An 11519-nucleotide genomic window follows, 5' to 3' on the forward strand; every position below is an offset into this window, starting at 1 on the left:
TGACTCATTGCTAGCATGACTCACAAAAATGTATATCCCCTTGTTTAACCTTGATTTGGTGTACAGATGCCTGTATATTTGCAAGGCAGTGTGCTTGAGTGCATGTGTAAACATACTGTATCTATGTGTGTATGAAACGCTGTAAACCGGAGACTCTGTGCATCTGTGCGTGCGCTGGCGTGCACATGCAGCAGCATGTGGATAAGCTCAGATTGCTCCTCTCTGGTCCACTACCCTCTGGTTTTTAGGCAGGCAACCTCTTGGCCCAGCTAACAGCTTGCAGAGCTGAGAAGACCGCTCTCTCTTAGTCCAGTCGCTGGATGCCTCAGCTCAGGTGAACAAGAGTAGATGGAATTTCTCCAGCCCCGCATGAGGTCTGCAACTCATCACAAACCGGTCTCGGCTGGTTTGTCCAGCGAATCAAATCAGGACCAACACTATTTCAGTTTTTGACTGGAATCTCTGAGTACAACTCAGTCATTCACCACATCTGATTCGATTCCATCCAACTTAAATGAAATATAACCCCGAAAACAATGGTGGTTTGACATTGTGCGAAAAGCCCACATGCTGTGCGTCACCACCGTAAACTCTAGTTATGACATCATCTGCTTCTGTTTGCGAACCAGAAGACCTTGGCTGTTGATAATACCTTCTATTTATACTATTCACAGCACACATTCAAATATGAACACACGTACAAAAGGTGCTTCATACACAGACCGTACAAACAGAGAAACCTATACAGTAGTCACAAGAACCATGGGATAGATCTGCAGTGCAGCGCTGCAAGGATGTACTGATAATGCACAATAGGACAATACTGCAATAGTCACAATAACATCAATGGAGAACAAACACCCACATTCAAAAATACTATGGTTAAATACTATAGTATACACTTTAGTGTTTTTGTGGACTTTACTGTAGTATTTACTATAGTTATGCGGACATGACTGTAGTATACTGTAGTATTTACAGTTTATTATTGTATAATTACTGTTTTAAGAAGAAAAAAAATGTAGTATATGCTATAGTACTTACTGTAGTGTTTTTGCTGACTGTAGTATACTGTAGTATTGTCTGTAGTATTTTTGTGGACAATACTGTAGTATTTACTATAGGGTTTTTGTTTTATTATCTTTGACATAGTGGTGGGGGCTTTGTCCTTGAGGAAACCTACTTGACAAAATACGCAAAGAGCAAATTTTCCCTTACCTGTAGGTAGGTAGGACTGAAGTCTAAACAGACAGGTCAGAGCTTCTGCTCTTTTTATATATACTGTAGGGAACACAATATATGGTCTCTACGTGGCATGTAGGTTTCTAACTTATGGGTGGCACAAATTGGGATAACGGGAGGGGCATGGGCAGGGTATATGCTAATATAATGCAGTAGTATATACTATAGTAATTACTGTTCTTGCGGACTGTAGTGATTTTGCGACCATTAATGTTTACTGCAGTTTACTACATTATTCTATAGTAAGTACTGTAGTATTCTATAGCAAACTGTAGTATTTTTTCATGTGGGCACACACACTCAAAGACCTGCCGGACTACTCTAGACATGATTGTATAGTGCAACATAAAGACATACCACACAATCCAAGCACATCATGGAGAAAAACATCAGAGACGTAGGTGTTTATTGAGGTGATATAGTCTTTGAGAAACATGAAGCAGTCAGTCAGAAGCTCTAACGATGCTCTCCAACGGAGCTTAGGAGTTGATGACGTCACTACTCCCGTTGTGCTTTATGCCCTCTTCTATGAATGAATAATGAGTGTGTTTCTTCTCTGAGCGGTCTAAGTAACACAGAGTCCTCCTAGTACTTGGCCTCTCTGCTTTCTCTCTGCCCCATGGGCAGGCTGATTTAACATTCGAGAGGCTGGTATCATTCTTCTAACATTGCCACGTTACGTTAGACTACATCTGAAGCCTTTCGCTCTCAAAAAGCCTGTAAGACTGAGCTGGTGTGAAGCAGAGCACTTCATCAAGACACAACAACAACAAAAATCATATTTGAAGGTGTCCTTGTTTACATACTTCAAGTACCCTTTGAGTGCCCTTTGACCTTTGAGTACAGCCAGGGACCCTCTAAGCAGGTTCTGAGTAGGTGTCTGTTTGCTTGTTTGTTGTGCATTTGGAGACAGCAGGTGATTCCACTTCACACTGATATCAGCCAGTTAGCTCAGTGAACTGCAGCACCTCTCCGTATCAGTGTGTGTGTGGTGACCTTTAAACTGATTGTGAATTAACTGACTCTGGAATCCTCCGCCCGTGGCCTTTGAAGGTTACAACGCTAACACTCCTGACTCTTATCACCTCAACGCTACAGACCTGTACATATAAACCTGGGTGGGGAAAACAACAAGGTCTATCACGTTTGTTTTCTCTCCAATGCCAAACAATCTAATGCCAAACAATCCTTTGTCCCAATGGCAGAAAGGCTCCTGAATGTTTAAAAACCCAAATGCTTAAAAAACCAAGTAGGACTTGAGGGCTGGTCTACAACTAACATTGCAGTTGACAGAGTGTTCTGTTGTGAATAGTGTACAGATTAATAATTAATAATAATAATTAATTGCTAATGAACTGCACTTTATCTACCTGTATTTATTGTCTGTTTATGTCCTTTGTCTATCTTTAATTGTGTTATCCCCGTGGGGATAATAAAGTCATTAACTTATCTTACTCCCTCCATCTATCCATCCATCTCTTTCAGCAAGCATAGGTATCAGACACTGGGCCTCTCGCGCTCTCTCTCGCTTGCCCCCTTCTATCTCCTCTCTCGCTCTCTCTCTCTCTCTCTAACCCCTTCCATGTCCCTCAGGGGCAGGAGCTGGGATGTCCATTCTCCATAGTCTCCAAAATTCCATCAGAACCCCTCTCTGGGAGAAGAGGATCAGAACCCCTTTCTGGGAGAAAGGGATGACAATAAAACTGAAAATTAATATAAAAACAATTAGTGGAGCTGATGGGACTGTGTATGATAATGAGATGGTGTGTGGTTGCGTGTAATGGAGAGAAGTTTGAAGTTAATTGAGGGCGAGATATGACACTGGGCGGTCTCCTCCATGGTATTGCGCTAGGAGACAAAGGATTTATCAGTAAAATCACTGAACCCAGTACATTCAATTTATTATCAGATTTCACAAACCAGAACTATCTCGCCTTAACCTGACCATAAGGCAATATTAATTGGTTTCCTAACTCATTTTATTGGTTTCATAATGAATTTCAGATTTCTTTCATCAGTTTCAATATGCCATTATTGGCATGAAGGGTCTTGCTGAGTCAAACCATTTCTCAGTAGTCTTCATGTTTCTAATGTATAAAATGAAGCAAAAATACCATCATTCCAGCTGAAAGGCTTAATGTCACAGTTGTCGTGAATGTACATTTATTCAACATATTCAATTTGCCACTATGCCTCTCTACAGTAGCAGTGAAAGGTAATGTAAGGTTTTTTTTCCTTTTTCCATTATGTTGTCAGTGGGATAATTCCCACTGCCAGAATGAGAACATTTGCAGTCTCGTCTTTAACTGACTGTTGGTTTTCTGAAAGAGAAAGAGTGCCACCCTCTGGTTGAATGATAGAATGACCTCCACAAACCATTCTAGAATCCATATAGTCAGCAAACCGACAGAAATGTATACGAATACAAATGTATGCGCTTTCTCAAAGATCGCACAGAGATTACATATAGACACACACGCATACATACGTGAACAAGCACGTACACACACATTTGCACACACACACACACACAGACACACACACACACACACACATTTTACTTGAACAAACCATAACCTTCTGTCTGCACCACACACATCCTCTCCTATTCAGCTTTAGCAACTTACAAAAAAGGGTGGGCTTGTTGCACTGTATTTCCTATCAATTCATGCTAGGAATGGGAATACATTACATTATGTTGAGCATGATCGACAGCAGAGGGCCCTCTCCTCCCCTCCTCAGAGAGAGGCTCTTTGTTAACAAAAGACAATTAAACGCTGTCTGCCTACTGTATTGATCATGTTTCCCTGATAGGCAGTGCGGAACCACTGCACCTGTATTCATTACACTACCTGTTCAGCGTGGGGAGGGGTGATGGGGTAATGTGCTGATTGCGATATGAAGTGCCGTGAGCTGAAAGACTCACAAAACTGTTTTGTGATTTGTTGACTTGGCCTACACTTCTACATTTTAGAGAAGTGCAGTCTGTCATCCTCCATGGGCAACATTTCCTGATATGAGCAACTGCTCAAAAAATGAATCTTACAATGAAAACAGGCCATTTTTGCTATTGCAGAATGATATTAAATGGTGAGTTCTGCAACATATCCTTGCAAATGTTGGAGTGACTTTAAAAACCGTTATGTTATAGATCCACTTTCGCAGTTATGACAGGATCAAAAATAAATCTGCTGGTGCCTGGGTACAATATTTACCACTCGTAGTACGTAATAAGGGGCACAAGCCCTCATGTAAATATCGGCTCTGTTTGTTCAATTGCTAATAACCCATCCCCCAACCACCTGACTATATGTGATAAAGAGAAAATCTGAGGCCCGCACCTAACGTTAATCTGCAAATATATGAAATACGCTGTGGCTACTATGAAAGTGAATTGTATTTACGTGTTATCAGGGGAGTATTCATTCCGCTGATTCTGTTGGGGGAAAAAAATCTACATTTTAAAAGTTATCCTTATAGATGAAACTATACTAAATCTATTCATGTCACCAAATAATTGAAATTGCATTTTTTTTTCAGTTTCACTTACCTAGCTAACAAATGCAGCTAGCTAGTTTATCCTACTCAAACACCCTGCTTAAACAGAGGAATGCTATGTTAGCTAGCTGGCTATGACTATTCCACACAACACTGGAACTCTTCTAAGTCAAGGTAAGCTTTCATAAACCGTATCATAACCGCTACACACAGCCTACATCGTTGTCACTATATTAGCTAAAGTAACAGAATAGTCAACATACTGTAGCTAAAAGAACTAACGTGTTAGTAAACCCACTACAATCATGCAGTAACATTACAGTGTACAGTCAGTAAGCAGTTTAGCACTTACACTGGCGGGTGTAATAAATTAGTGAAACTGTAGTCAAAACTGAACTGACAGATCTGTTAAGTCAAACATCAGTTACCTTGCCAGCTACATCAGTCAAACAAAGACTAAAGAGTTCATGCTCTGCTTTCTTGTACAATGCTGAGAAAAAGCACAACATACACAGACAACAGCTGCCTGTCGATGAAGACCTAGTAAAGCCTGCTGAAACAAACAGCCATAGACATGGACCAGGAGGCTAAATGGAAATTCAGATGTTATGAATGTATCACGTCTCAGTGAAACATAAGATATTACAGTTTTTAATGTACTGTTGGTAGGATATACATGACCGTGGGCAAATTGTTTGTTTGATTATCAGTATTGTTTGTTAGTATATCGCAATGTGCAACACGCAATACTATTATGGCTCTATCCAGATGTTTTGATTTGGTGTTTCTGATTTATTCTACAATTCAAACATGGCGATTATCCCAAACTCCCATTCCACTTACACCGAAAGACGTGGACGGAAATCTTCACTTTCATATTGTGAACTTCGGCCATTAACAACTTTACCGGCACGTGATATTAACTTTCCTACGGGAACAGCTGAGCCGCTCGTGGAAGGTACACAGGAAACGCCAACAAGTTGCTTGTTACCTTCACCCTGCTACTCTGTGGCGATGTACACCCCTGTCCTGGTCCAAACATCACAAAGCAAGCTAAACAACTATGCCCAAACTGTGGTAAGACCATAAGGAAGAATTCAAAAGTGGTGGCTTGTGACATTTGTCATTGGTTTGTTCACATAAAGTGTGGAGTTATCAACCCCTTGTCATATGATGAAGCTGTAAAGTCTCAAAGTAACATTTCGCTAGTTTGCAATCTATGCTGCTTAAATGCGGTGCCAAACATTGGGATGCTGGACACATGCCGGGGATGATGAGTGCAATCTAGATGAGATAGTCGATGTATCAGCAGTGGGCACAGAAAATGGCGTTTGACTGTTTCAATCGGAGAGGACTTCATTTTATTCATGTGAACGCATGGAGCCTGCTGCCGAAATTAGAGGAACTCCTTGCTTCTAACACATGGGCTGCAGTAGTTACTGTGACTGAGACATGACTCAATGGGTCAATTGAGGATGATGAGGTTGAGCTACTGGGTTATAGCATTCATAGAATTAACCGAAACCGTGGTGGCATGTGGGTTTTTACTAGGAATGCTGTGCATTTTAACCCTAGTTCATATCTGAAAATGGATGGTCTTGAGGTTACATGGGTACATATACTTCTTCCTACATGTCGTCCTATACTTGTTGGTGTGCGCTATCGGCTTCACAAGCAGAATCATTTTTTATGATTTACTTGAATCGAATTGCTGTGATCACAATATATTTGCGGATAGCGAATGCATTCTGCTTGCCGATTTTAACACAAATGTGCAGTTATCACCCAAGAAGAATACACTAGTAAATGCCCTGTATAACTAATCAGTTATTTGGACTAAAAAAGTAACGTTGTTTAGAGGTCCTTGGAATTTTGGATTGGTTTTGAATTTTGGATTGGTCTCATGAACTAAACTGATGTTGATCAAGCTTGGTACCTTTTTAAAGATTTCTTTCTGTCTGCACTCGACTCTCTGTGTAAAGACGTGCGCTGAGAGTCGGGAAGCAAGTTCAGGAAGTGAGTGTTTTAATAAATAAACTGAACATAATACAAAACAAGGAACTCGAACAGCACACAGAAATGATACAGAAACCGAAACGATGCCTGGGGAAGGAACCAAAGGAAGTGACAAGTATAGGGAAGGTAATCAGGGAAGTGATGGAGTCTAGGAGTCTGATGACGCGTAGGTGTGCGTAACGATGGTGGCAGGTTTGCGCCATAATGAGCAGCCTGGTGACCTAGAGGCCGGAGAGGAAGCACATGTGACAGTACCCCCTCACCGGCACGTGGCTCCAACCGCAGGACGGCAACCAAAATTACGATCCCGGGGAACAGGAGTGGACCGATCATCACTGCTGAGGTGCGGGAAACAAGTCAGTCCAGCTGAAACGTGGGAACATGGTGACCTAGAGTGCCAGGGAGAGCATACATAGTGGTACCCCCTCCCCGGCGGGTTCGACTCCAGCCGCAGGACGCCAACCAAAGGGACGATCCCGGGTATCAGGAACGGACTAGTCACCCCTGCTTATGCGCGGGAACTTGTCACCGGCTGGGGCGCGGGATCCTGACAGACCGGCTGAGGCAGGGGAGTCTGGTGATCCGGTTGAGGCATGAGAGCCTGACGAGTCGGTGGAAGCAGGGGAGCCTGGCGATCCGGCTGAGGCATGAGAGCCTGACGAACCGGCTGAGGCAGGGGAGCCTGGCGATCTGTCTGATGCATGAGAGCCTTCAGCGGCTCCCTGACCCGACGTCATTTCCACCAAAACAAAAACACAAAAAACACTCCCTGATGCTTCCCTTAGGTGAGGAGTCATTCTGTAATGACGTGTGCTGAGAGTCGGGAAGCGAGTTCAGGGTGTCACGATCGTCATACGAATGAGACCAAGGCGCAGCGTGGTATACGTACATTCTAATTTATTAAAAGAATGAACACTCAACAAAACGAACCTTGAAGCTAATATGCATAGTGCAGACAGGCAACTAAACATAGAACAAGAACCCAGAAACACAAAAGGGAAAATGGCTACCTAAATATGATCCCCCAATCAGAGACAACGATAAACAGCTGCCTCTGATTGGGAACCATATCAGGCCACCATAGACATACAAATACCTAGACATACAAAAACCCTAGACATACAAAAACCCTAGACAATACAAAAACTAGCATACCCACCCTTGTCACACCCTGACCTAACCAAATATAAAGAAAACAGAGATATCTAAGGTCAGAGCGTGACACAGAGAGTGAGTGTTTTAAAACTTCTTTGGGCTGAGATCCCGCTAACGGGATCGATATGACAACAGCCAGTGAAAGTGCAGGGCGCCAAATACGAACAACAGAAATCTCATAATTAAAATTCCTCAAACATACAAGTATTTTACACCATTTTAAAGATACACTTCTTGTTAATCCCACCACAGAGTACTATTTCAAAAAGGCTTTACAATGAAAGCACACCAAACGATTATGTTAGGTGAGTGCCTAATCACAGAAAAACACAGCCATTTTTCCAGCCAAAGAGAGGAGTCACAAAAAGCAGAAATAGAGATAAATCAATCACTAACCTTTGATGATCTTCATCAGATGACACTCATAGGACCTCATGTCACACAATACATGTATGTTTTGTTCGATAAAGTTCATATTTATATAAAATAATCTCAGTATACATTGGTGTGTTATGATTAGTAGTTCCAAAACATCTGGTGATTTTGCAGAGAGCCACATCAATTTACAGAAATACTCATAATAAACATTGATAAAAGATACAACTGTTATGCATGGAACTTTAGATGAACTTCTCCTTCTCCGCTGTCATCAAAAAAGCTTTACCAAAAAAGCACACCATGCAATAATCTGAGTACAGCACTCAGAGACCAAAACAACCCAAACAGATATCCTCCATGTTGTGTCGGTCGTCAACAGAAATAGCATTATAAATATTAACTTACCTTTGATGATCTTCATCAGAATGCACTCCCAGGAATCCCAGTTCCACAATACATTTTTGTTTTGTTCGATAATGTCCATCATTTATGTCCAAATACCTCCTTTTTGTTCGTGCGTTTAGCCCAGTAATCCAAATTCATGACGCGCGATCACTAGGTCCAGACGAAAAGTCAAAAAGTTCCGTTACAGTCCGTAGAAACATGTCAAACGATGTACAGAATCAATCTTTAGGATGTTTTTAACATAAATCTTCAATAATTTTCCAACCGGAGAATTCCTTTGTCTGTAGAATTGCAATGGAAGTCAAGCTAACTCTTACGTGAACGCGCGTGGTCAGCTCATGCCTCTCTGGCAGACCTCTGACTCATTCCCCTCTCATTCGCCCCCACTTCACAGTAGAAGCATCAAACAAGGTTCTAAAGACTGGTGACATCTAGTGGAAGCCTTAGGAAGTGCAATTTGACCCCATAGACACTGTGTATTCGATAGGCAAAGAGTTGAAAATCTACAAACCTCAGATTTCCCACTTCCTGGTTGGATTTTTTCTCAGGTTTTTGCCTGCCAAATGAGTTCTGTTATACTCACAGACATCATTCAAACAGTTTTAGAAACTTCAGAGTGTTTTCCATCCAAATCAACTAATAATATGCATATATTAGCAACTGGGCCTGAGCAGCAGACAGTTTACTCTGGGCACCTTATTCATCCAAGCTACTCAATACTGCCCCCAACCATTACAAGTTAGAAGCAACCACCTAGCAGACCGGGTATGATAACTGCTGGTGGTGTAGGAGACCAGACTACAGAGATAAAGAGGGAGTTTACCCAAAAAGGCTTTGTATATGAACACATAAAAATGTATCTTTCTGCACATAAAAAAGTGAGGTCCAACCTACCATTTAGTACAATGTGCAATGGTGAGTGAGTGACTTGGCATTTGTAATAAAGCGCAAGGATGCATGATAAACAGTCCAGTTTCTGTAAGACGAAGGAGGTTGCATGCACATACACCAAGTCACCATAATCAATTACAGAGAGAAAAGTGGCCTGAACAAGCTTCTTTCTAGCCAGAAGCGGGAAGAAAGCCTTATTACAAAAATAAAAAACAAATTTCAATCTAAGCTTTGTCACAAGATAATCCACATGAACTTTAAAGGACAACTTGTCATCCAACCAAATACCTAGGTATTTGTAGGATGACACTTTTTCAATGGATAAGCCACCAGATGTGACAATGTTAACATTCTCTGGCAGAGTTCTAGCTCTGGTAAAGATCATTAATGTATTTTTTTGTATATTAAAGACTAGTTTGAGACCATAAATGGAGGCCTGCAGTGAATGTAAATTGTCCGGTGGCGATTTTTTTATGAATTGTTCAGCAGTCTAATGGCTTGGGGGTAGAAGCTGTTGAGTAGCCTTTTGGTCCTAGACTTGGCACTCCGGTACCACTTGCCGTGTGGTAGCAAGGAAAACAGTCTATAACTTCTTGGATATAGGGGGCGCTCTTTTAATTTATGGATAAAAAAACGTGCCCGTTTTAAGCGCAATATTTTGTCACGAAAAGATGCTCAACTATGCATATAATTGGCAGCTTTGGAAGGAAAACACTGTAAGGTTTCCAAAACTGCAAAGATATTATCTGTGAGTGCCACAGAACTCATGCTACAGGCGAAACCAAGATGATACTTTAACCAGGAAATGGACAGAATTTTTGAAGCTCTGTTTTCTATTGTCTCCTTATATGGCTGTGAATGCGCCGGGAATGAGCCTGCCCTTCCTATCGTTTCTCCAAGGTGTCTGCAGCATTGTGACGTATTTGTAGGCATATCATTGGAAGATTGGCCATAAGAGACTACATTTACCACGGGTCCGCCCAGTGTCCTTTGTGTAAATTCGTGCGCAATCTTCAGCCACAGGCATTTTCTCCTGGGATTCAGAGGGGAAAGCACACTTCCACGAATGATATATCATCGAAGAGATATGTGAAAAACACCTTGAGGATTGGTCCTAAACAACGTTTGCCATGTTTCAGTCGATATTATGGAGTTAATTTGGAAAAAAGTTTGACGTTTTGAAGACTGAATTTTCGTTTTTTTTGGTAGCCAAACGTGACGCACCAAACGGAGCAATTTCTCCTAAACAAATCATCTTTCAGGAGCATTTGCTATCTAACTGAGAGTCTCCTCATTGAAAACATCTGAAGTTCTTCAAAGGTAATGATTTTATTTGAATGATTTTCTGGTTTTTGTAAAAATGTTGCCTGCTAATGCTAACGCTAAATGTTACGCTAGCTGCGCTAGCTGTTACACAAATGCTTATTTTGCAATGGTTGAGAAGCATATTTTGAAAATCTGAGATGACAGTGTTGTTAACAAAAGGCTAAGCTCGAGAGCTAGCATATTGATTTCATTTCATTTGCGATTTTCATGAATAGTTAACATTGCGTTATGGTAAGGAGCTTGAGACTGTATTCACGATCCCGGATCCGGGATGGCTCGACGCAACAGGATAACTTGGGTGACTGGAGTCTCTGACAATGTTGCTTTTTATTAAGTCCATTAATGATGTAGTTTGCCACTGCCATAGCTGCAGTTGTGTTGCTGTGCCCCGATCTAAAGCCAGACTGAACCCTGCCCAGTATGTTATTTTCGATTAAGAAGTTGTTTAACTGCTAGTTCACTAGGGATTCATAGACTTTCGCCGGGATAGGGAGTTTAAAGATAGGACAATAGTTATTAGCATCTGAGGGATCTCCACCCTTTAGCAGTGGAAGGACATAAGCTGATTTCCAAATGCTGGGTATGGAATTGGTCAAGAGATTCATGTT

The sequence above is a fragment of the Oncorhynchus kisutch genome, linkage group LG30 (genome assembly GCF_002021735.2).
Source record: "Oncorhynchus kisutch isolate 150728-3 linkage group LG30, Okis_V2, whole genome shotgun sequence".
NCBI lineage: Eukaryota > Metazoa > Chordata > Actinopteri > Salmoniformes > Salmonidae > Oncorhynchus > Oncorhynchus kisutch.